Source organism: Hermetia illucens, chromosome 4 (genome assembly GCF_905115235.1).
Source record: "Hermetia illucens chromosome 4, iHerIll2.2.curated.20191125, whole genome shotgun sequence".
Taxonomy (NCBI): domain Eukaryota; kingdom Metazoa; phylum Arthropoda; class Insecta; order Diptera; family Stratiomyidae; genus Hermetia; species Hermetia illucens.
The window spans coordinates 124577829-124588181 of NC_051852.1; the positions used below are offsets into that span (position 1 = coordinate 124577829).

Consider the following 10353-nt stretch of genomic DNA (forward strand, 5'->3'; position numbering starts at 1 on the left):
CGGCGGATTCCTTTTACACAAACAATAAGTTCGATTGTCATCGTTATCCTTTTTTATTTACACAATCAAATTAATTTAGGAATACTAATACATATAAGCAAGTAGGATGTTTATTCCTTAGGTGATTTCGTAGGAATGATTTCTTGAGATAACCTATTTATTTGTAGAGAGGTTTCATTAAAAATTTTCAAATTGATTAGAGAATAATAACAAAATTAAGATTAGAGTGGTAGATGGTGCGTTTTGTCAGAACTAAGTATTAATAATTGGGATTTCGGCAATGGATTTTTTTGAGTTTTCGATAAATATGAAAAATTGAGTTAGTACAGATTTTGTTTTTATTTACACGAAATATTGATACCTTAGAAATAATATTAACCGTTCCATTCAAACTTATTCTATATTCTGTAAATATATTTCTTTTATACAAATCATAAGGAACTTTATAAGATAGTTGGCGAAGATTTTATTGAGAACGCCACTAATAACTGCCAGGAAAGAGGGAACATTTGTTAAATATTCTTTCCTGAGCCTGAAACAAATAATTTTGTTTCGCTTTACTTTAGCAACAGCATAAGATTTTAAACATTAGTAGATTAGTATGAATTTTATGGCTTTGCTATGTAGGAGCCTTAAACAAATGTAGGGCGAGTATCAATTGGTTAAATGCCGAATTTACTTTCCCCATACTATTAATTATGAATATTTTAAGCTAGTGAGTTATCGAACTTATGAGGTAGGGTCTCCTGTATAATTGCAGTATGAATATGCGTCAATTTTGGCAATCATATAAAGGGAATTTCCCGGTTGATGGTTGTACTCCCAATGAACGGTCATCCACTAACTTTATTATTTACTTGGCAGTTTCTTCGCCACGATAATGGAAGCTGGCAAATTTTATCCTCTTCAGGCGGCGTTTCTTATTGGGAGCTTAACTTACACTTATTAGTCTAAGAGAATACTACGACCATGTAATGCGCAATAAGGCAGAAATATATTCTGTCCCTGCGCTACAAAAATTGAAAAAAAACAGCCAATTTTGCACAAGAGATGTTCTTGAAAATGTTCTAGCTTCTGTTTACGAACTGTCCCGGTTGATAGCAAGTCATACAAGTCATTACAACTAGCGCATACGCTCTCACAAATATAAAATCAATAAAAAAGCTAGTGTGTCACTTGAAAAGGTTTTGCAACTTATCCAACATATCCAATTCTAAACGAGGGGTCAGCAGATCTTATTTTCCTTGAGGATTTGAGATACCAAGTATGTACCCTTGCGCACAAGATACCGAGGGTGGGGTATCATACCTCAAGAGAATAGCCCGTGGGGTTTAAAAATTGATAGCGCGGGAATTTTATCTATAATACAACGGTAGAGAAAGTCAGCAGGTGTTGATAAAATATCCTTTTTGTATCCGTTTCACTAATAATATGGTGGGGATAAAGCCTTACTATATATTTTCATTGAATTCAAAATTATTTTTGTCGCCATTGTATCGGCATAGAATTTCTGCGGTTTCTGGCAAAACCACTTAAACAATAAGCCCAATTGAGTTTAACTTTTCCGCCTTAAGGGGGTCACTCCGTGTGACAGATCCGAGGAATCGTTTTTTTTTTTGCATCAATTGTATCTAGATATAGTGTAGAATATATGGACGAAGTGATTTGCTGATATTCGGAGTTGTTCGGAAATTACAAAGTTGAACAGGAAAAATGGCACATGTTAGGATTGTGTCGATCGCCGTAATAAAACGCGTATTTATCGGCCTGGATGACGTTCGAATGAGTTCGCTAAAATCATAAGAATTGAAACCAGGGCTTTACATGTGCGTTTTAGAGAAACCTAAGGTTTGAGGACTAGGTATCTGCTGCCACCATAGCGCAAAATCTATCCAACGGAATTCTTTGAAATGTTCACGACTTGCTCAGAACATATTTCTACGGTCCGCAAATTAGGATAATCGTAATTAATTTGGTAGTTTTTTTTATTCATTAAAGAAGCCTTAAATACACCAAAATATACAAAAAAAAAGTTTAATAAGACGCCAAAAATTTAACTTTCAATAATTTTGAATAATCCTAGTTTAGGGACTCTGCACGTTAAATGCCGTTTCCATTTTTTCTTTACGATGATCACAGCGCCTTCTAGCGTGGCAACAGAAAAACATCTTTTTTCGGAGATGGGTGTATAAGTTGCTCTGTAATTCAATAATGAACTATACTATCGAGCTGGAATCCTGCGAATCCTCAAGATATTAATAAATATATGGGGAAAAATTTGTATTTGTATCTTTATCCACTTTTTCACAAAAAATTTTTAAAAAAAAACGACCTTCACAAGAGATGACTCCCTTAAGGCAATTATGAAAAGATCGGAGCGACTGGTAGTCGAACAGTAAGATATTAGGGCTATACGGTGGACGAATAAAAACTTCCTAACCAAACTTATCTTTTTTCTAAGTCAGCAAGAGCCTTTGTGAACCCACATTGATCTACTATAGGATGGTATCATACAATTTTATCAATTTACGCTTTTTCTGGAAATAACAATAATCGTTGGCGCAATTAGATGTGGATCATGAAGCGTGTCAGAGCACTTCATTCAAGACTGTACATTATAGTTGGTATTTCTGAAAAGTGCCGCTCAATTTCATTTATTGCTGACAGTAGAGAGGGTTGAAAATTAATAGTTTGGACAAGCTTGAGGAAGTAGTACGAAATTCCCATCCGATTCCGCAGGACCAGAAATTCGTTTCCTTTAATAAGTACTTTATGGCCTTTTCTGGAGCATCAGCTCGTTTCTCTCACACTCGCGATAAATCTGTTTACCTATTTTCTAACTACTTTCTAACTTGTTTGCATGCGCAAATTCGGTCGAGGCATTTTTTGCCCAGATCGTGCTATTTATATAGTACGCTTGTCCCAAAACCCAGATAAAGGAGGAGGCTTTGAGGCAACGTATTTTGTACTATCCTCAGTAAAACAAAAATAAAATGATAAGCTAATGGGAAGAGATGAATAAAGTATAGTTGGAATTACTTCACTATACTAAATCCTACCTGATTTCCCTTAGTGGCAGGTCTCGCGGCAAGCCGACCAAGGAAATGCATTCAATTTCGTTAAAAACAAAAATGACCATGTTAAATTCAAGGCGTTCACCTCTCTCGACGTAGCGAGACATGGGTAAAGAAGGGGGTTTGACGCATGGACGGGCTTCAGGACGTAAGTGAATTAGTCAGAGCAAAACAAATACGAGCCGACTCCGCTTCTGAAGAAGATAACGGCGGGAGAAGAAGTAAAAGATCATGTGACACCCACTTATCGAGTTCCTTGACAAACCACCACTAAACCAAGCCACAAGCAAACGAATCACAACCCTAACTAAAAAATGAGCATTTTTAGTTTCTCAGCAATCTTACATGTGGATTTTCTTAAATTGGTCTGTAGAATTTTGTAGCATTTTTCTATGATTGATGGATCAATGCGATGTTCTTCCCCACGCGAATTTCCAGAATGAAATCGTTCAAAGCATTACTCTGCTATGCGCCCTTGTAATGTATATGTTTCATAAACATCACAATTTTTCGGAGGCATACTTAGTAACTTTGGCTTGCATTAAGGCAAATTTTAAAACAACTGACATTTCTTCACTTTTATAAAATATCCCAATATGCAATATCCCTTTCTTGACTAAAATATTCTTCAAATTAGTACTACAACATCTATTGATTAAAATAGAATCAATATTGCTACTTCAGAAACATTTACGCTAAAATGGGAGAAGACTTCCTTAAGCGCGTGGGTGTGTCTTCTGCTTACTTCCTTTGCGGGGTATAGGATCCATACAACTTTAGTCTTCAATGAGATTGTGCTTCAGTTTCACTATTATCAAACTTAGTGCTATGCAAGTGATAAGCCTACATCAGCGGGACAGCACAAAAACTAACACAAACTTCAACTTCAACTTGTCCGTTGGAGTCATATTGGGGCTTTATGGTGGCTTTGGCAGCGTCGTCACACCCATTCTGGCGACTAGTTGAGCGTGGTGTGGCTTGGCGCATTGTCACGGTGCAGTATCCAATTGTTGAAAATTTCTTTTCCAACGTGTCGAACCCTGTTGTGCAACCGTTTCAGTACTTACCTGTTAAAGTTTTCTTTGACTGTTTGTTCTTCGGTCACAACTTCACTGCGAACCAGACCTTTTTGGTTAAAAAACACAATGATCGTCTTCTTGATTGATGATTTACTCATCCTTACTTTTTCCGGACGAGAAGATCTCTTACTGTGCCATTCACTGCTCTGACGCTTTGATTTACGATTATACTCAAAAAACCACATCTCACTCTTTATTATCACTCTGGCCAAAAATTATGTATTCGTTACGTGGTGTTCCGGAAATTTCTTGGCACTTTTATCTTAATTCTCAGGACTTTCCGCACCATTTTCGCGTTGCTCAAAAATCTGGTCTATGTTTTTCTTGATGAGGGTGCAGTAGGTACCTGTGCGCGGGGTGTAACCCTGCATTAACAACTGCCTGGCATCCGCCTCGTCTTGAAGCTTAGATCCGGCAAACACTTTTCAGCCTGAATTTCCGGCAGTCCGAACCAACTACAAAAAAATTTTGTGGGAAGTTTTGGAACAGATCTTGTATATGGTTGCGTATTATCCCAAAAATGGTATCGTACGTTAACTGCACATGCGCTAAAGTTTCGATGAAATCTGCCCCAGCTCCATGCTGGTCTTGCCGATAAGCACTCGAAATTTTGCTATAAATTCATTGATCAATTTTCGGACCAAAACTAATAATTTGGTAGTTTATTCAGCATCATTCACAGAATTCGGTGCACATTTTCAGGCACACGAACATGCGGAAAACCTCCCACACAGTCTTTAATTCTGCAAAGAATCGCATTATAATTCTTTCTGGGACTCTCCTCTAATTATCGGGTGCTTATAGGAAGGAAGGAATGTTTGATTTGATTGACTTGTATTATTGAAGCTTTTATTTCTGTGTATGTAACTCCGGATGTAAGCCGGATTTGTTGTTTTTCTTCGTACTTTTCGTTCTTATTACTTTGGTTTGACTTATAATTTCTGCTTTCTTTACTTAAGCATTAAACCAACTTCGTTGCACGCTGCAGGTCAGGTGATAGTGCGGGTGGTGAAGAGCGGTAATTTTTTTTTGTTCGACTGGCGAATAATTCTGGCGTTTTGGGCCGACGCATTATTAGGCAAGAAAAACCAATCTATTGACGCATGAAATTCCGGTAGATTTCGATCTGATACTCTTTCATAGGGACCAACCCAAGCTTCACTTTGGTGTTTTGCCCTGGTCGTAAGTAAAGCACAACAATTCATCACAAGTTACAATTTCATTTAAAAATTCTGAATTATTTCTGCAAGTGTAGAGAAGATTATGGCAAGGGGTTACTGTTTCCCCGTTAACGCATGTGGCGCGAATCGCGCATACAACTATTTTCTTCGAAGATCTCCAGCAATGACTTTACGAACGGTTTCCTTTTCTATTTGCGAATATTCAGCCAATATTCTGATTATTGAATGACTTCCTTCCACTAAACCGGTATGCGCAATTTCGATATTTTTTAACGTTCATTTGCTGCGTCAGCTTTCCGCTCTCGGACCCCATCCCTCCTTGGCTATCTCGAAATTGTTTAAACCACTCGAAAACATTTGTATGGAATAAGCGTTCTCCGCCGTATATTTTTCGCTGTTACGTTGTAAGCCTTAGGTGCTTCAAAGCGTATAAAAGTTTCTGTAGCTGGAGTACTATTCTGTCTTGCTTAGAAAAACTAGAAGGAACCTTCACATAAATATCCGCTTTTAATTTTCCGCGCAAAAAAAGCATGCTTCACCGTTAATTGATGATGTGATGTGAAGTTGGAGCTAAAAGATCATTTCCAGTAGGATTCATTATCCTCACAATTGGAGTATAAGAGTCCTCTTAGTCCATGATGAGCTTTTGTATTTTTGGATAAGATTTTTTTGGATAGATTTCATTTGAAAATCCATTTGAAACCCAGAGTTCGATGTCGTGTTGGAAGTGATACTTTTTGTCAGGTTTTGTTATTTTCAAGGACTCAATTTCCTGCTGAATGGCCTTTCTCGTTTCAAATTGATATCTATCGTTGAGTGGCTCTGTCTTCAGTGCGTGGATGAAGTCTCTAAGTTTCCAGCGGGGTGGGAGCTGATTTCGTGCTCAGTTCCTGTTTTTTAACAACTTCTAATTCTTTCTTCATTTGCTCTTCGTTTGCTTTGAATCTGCTGATTCCAGTATGCTGTTGTTGAATTTGTCGTTACCAATTCACTTTCCCGAGCTTGTTCTATCGAAATTGACCCTCGTTTCGTCGTAGATGATATCTTTTATCAACGATACCTCGTTGTTGTGATTGCCGGAGTTTATATCTATTGGGCAGTAGCCGAAGTCAAGAAGACTACATTTCCTGGTGCATTGCTTGATTTTGAATCGTGGGAGCAAAGTATCGCACATGTTCGACGTTCTTCAATCACTTGCGCGGGAAGAACTCTGAGCAGCGTTTGATGGGGTTGGTGTCGTGTATGTGATAGATGGGATGAGGAAACTTATGACTGGGACCCCAGGGAGGGTGATTGCTAAAAATCACGCTAAAGTACCGCCCAGACTTCAGTGCGTTTCTGTACTGCCCCAACAGCCTGGAGGATGTCGCTACTGAGTACATGGCCATGTTACGATTGGGTCTCAGATCATGCCCGCTTGAAATACACTGGCGAATCCTGGGAGACCGCACTACATACATACACACAGTGTACCCGAGAAAACTCCCGCAACAACTCCACAGACCATTGATATTGACATGTCGGTGAAGACTGCGTGAAGTTCGGCTTGAGAGTGTCGTAGTATGTAGAGAATGCCCACAGTTCCCGAAGTACTTCGTCTGGGATGTTTCGTTGCCGTACGGCTTTTCTGTCCATCATCCAAACTCACGTAATCTGACAGCGCTGCACGCTACAACGTATTTAATGTGGAAGTCTAGGGGGAAGAGATGTAGAAGTGCGGGAAGGGTTTTTGCTCAACGCTTGCCACTATACAGTACAACCGTACGTTGGGGTGGGACATACCACGGCTGTGTACATCCAAGGAACCACCCTTGGCCGGAAATCCCATTTCCTCGCAAAGGTCCTCTTGCAGGCATAGAACGCTATACAGGACTTCTTAACCTTCAGTTGTATGTTCGATCTCCAATTCAGCTTCGGATCCATGATTACACCCAGACTCTTTACATTGCAAGAAAGAACCAATTTTTGTTCATTCCCACTTACTTGGTGATTAACATCAGTTCCTGACGGAATGTTTTTCAGAAGACTAGACGGATCAATAATCTTTTCTAGTGTAGAGCCAATTCGAAATTATCCTCATAGGTTTGATAACTTCACTAGCGATAGAATAGTTGCAACCACTCAATAATCGAAGATAACTATCTTCAGTCCCCACCAGCCACAGTTCTCTCCCAATTCACAACAAACGACATGACTTTTATAACCAAAACAATGGCTAGCCATAAAAACCACATGTAAATAGTTACTTCTTAGAACAGAGATGAATTAAAACTTTAAAAAGAAAAAAAAACTAATAAAAGTAATATTATATTCAACCAATATTTAATGTCTAATTTGAAGTTTCGACTACAAACAAGCAAAAATTGAAATTTGGATGAAAAAATAAAAATAAAGAAAGCGGCAATTGGTTTGAATTTTACACAAAAAAATCATTTCTTTACTTAAAAATTTAGGATATATTATTTTCTTCATACTTCAGAGACTATTACATATTTTTTTTTATGGTAACATATATTTTATACTCCGCTCAAAAGTTTTACACTTACATCCTCACCGTAATTTTCATGAAGACTTTGCAAAATGGGTTAAAAAACAATATAAACCTACAATAGATGGATATTTTACTTTAAGAATCCAATTCATGTACAGATCAATCCAAAATGTGTTCGTTCTTTTTATTTCAGCTTATCTTTAACACGTAATAAATGCATATGTACGCCACACCATATTGACGGTTTTTTTCTTATTGAAAATATGGAAAGAAAAACATGTTTAATTTCAAGCAGTCTTTTAAGTTTATTTAGAGAGAGTGAGGAGCAGTAATTAGATTTTATTTTAAATCATCAATTAATTTGTAAGATCGATGTATTTTTGTTGATATATATTTCAATAAAGGTAAACAAAAATTCGTCGCTAAGTATCTGTGTTTCATTAGGTTTGATAGTGGTTTCCAGAATATTTAAAGGTTCAATTACTGTCGTGTGGAAATTATAAGTAGATAAGTGGCTGAGTAGCTGCAACGGCTCTGGAATGAAACAAAGAATTAGTATTAACAATGCTTTATTTCGAACTTTTAATTACTAAGATAGGCAGGGCTAGAAAAGGTCCGAACTCACCAGTTTTTAAATGACTAGACCTTAAAGAGTCCCTTGTAGACATGTTGTAGGTTGTTGGCTCAAAAGACATAGAAGCTCCTTGGTCGACTATTCAATGTTCAGCCTGGCTGAAATCGTCGAGTTACAAATGCAAAGCACAAGAAATATCTAGCTTAGGGTACTGCCCCGGGAGTGGCTTCACACTGCTGCTACAAATCGACTCGATGGTTAGTTACATTGTTGTAAATGGTTGATGCTACTCGCAGCGATGCGGTCATCGAGTAGTAAACAAATTCGATGGCTAGATGCGATGCTGTGAATGGATGGAGCCATACGTAGTGATGTGTGCGCCTATTGTTCTTGCATTACCAGCGAGTTAATAGTTCAACTATTAAACTAACCACCAAACACAATTCCCCTTTTCCTATTTCAAGTTGCTTTCGCTATGAATGATATGATGAAAATCGAATCAACTGTGCTTGATAAACCTTATGGACTGGCCAATGTGGAATTGGCACCTCAAGAAGACTATATATAGGAGAAACAAATCGAGATTCTAAACCCAACCGAAAACTATTGTGACAATGCGAAGTAGGTACGAGGTACCGGACTGGCTGCGCGAATTATGGGTTGAATGCAATAATTTTAAAAAGATCTATTATTCACTACTTAAAAGATGTCAAATAAAATCCCTGCTTCAGTCAACTCTCAATACTTCCAATCATATATCGGCTTCAATTTCTTAACTTTCATGAATGAAACTATCGCGGTCTTTGCATTTTGTGAACAAAACTATCACGACATATACATCTTCGGATGATTTTCTAAACGCTACGCATGGTAGGGAACCTTGGATTACTTTATTTCATTCGGTATTTTTTTTCCTTTTCAAAATACAACAATACACAGATCTTACGGGGCAGTGAAATATAATTTTACGTTGAATCAAATGGCTAACATGTTGTTTTCATGTTTGTTTTATCAATAGGATTTTATGAAAATTATGCCTTGTGTTCCTAGATTTGATTAGGGTGGCTCTATGGTATCTGGACGAGCTCATAAAGTTGCTAAATGATTGATTAGTGATACATACTTGTACAGAAGCAAACCAATTATGGTATCGAAAAATGTGACAAAAAGATACTAAATGTGACGTTTATATGAACTTTCTTAGGTTCAAGCAAAAAAAAGGTGAACAATTGTGTTACACTTGAAATAAGTTCCAGTGAACGTTTACAACGTTTGATCGCTTTCGCGTTGTGACTTCAAAACATTGGGAGGAAATGTCAAATCAGCTGAGGAACAAAGAGAATATTCCATTAAATCACCTCGTATAGAATACATATAATTACATAAAATATTTTCTAAATAATTACCTTCTCAAAACACCGTTTTGACAGGTAAACATTAACAAGTTTAGGAGAAGACATTCAGCGCGCTCGTCGTCGTGCAGTCCGCGAGGCTCGCGAACGTCATTTGGAACGCAGTTTTAGTGTCATCCCCTTGTACATCGTGGAACGAGACTAGCAATATTTTCGGTACACTCTGAAAATCCATACTTCCATTTAAATTTTAACGTTATGCATGCAATTACATCCATAAAACAACAATACTCTTAAGTTGGGCAATAAGCTTTATTTTCATAATTATATTGAACACTTTCCTTCACTTTCGTCAAATTCCGACTTCTGATCATTTCTCTCTGATTTTGAAAAACGATTTTGACAGCAATGCCCATACCAGTGTACACAGACTAGACACGGTAATATCAATACGACACGTAAAATTGCTGAATACATCACTTGGGACGATATAATGGATAGTGAAATTTAATGAATATCTTTTATCTCTGGAACTGTAATGGTTAAAGGAAAGTTATGAATTAAGATTTGTAGGTGACATCTCTATCTATGAATAAAGTCCA

At 37.4% G+C, this 10353-nt stretch overlaps 2 long non-coding RNA genes across 2 annotated transcripts; one reads left to right on the plus strand and one right to left on the minus strand.

Moving 5' to 3' along the window:
• The first annotated feature begins 2005 nt into the window (after positions 1-2005).
• LOC119654619 lies at positions 2006-7717 on the plus strand. The gene is made up of 2 exons (XR_005249833.1): positions 2006-5267; positions 5780-7717. It is a non-coding gene; the product is annotated as an uncharacterized LOC119654619 (long non-coding RNA).
• Positions 7718-8110: 393 nt separating this feature from the next.
• Positions 8111-10090, minus strand: LOC119654620. The gene is made up of 3 exons (XR_005249834.1): positions 9806-10090; positions 8451-9724; positions 8111-8359 (listed from the first exon to the last, which is right to left on the minus strand). It is a non-coding gene; the product is annotated as an uncharacterized LOC119654620 (long non-coding RNA).
• Positions 10091-10353: the final 263 nt, after the last annotated feature.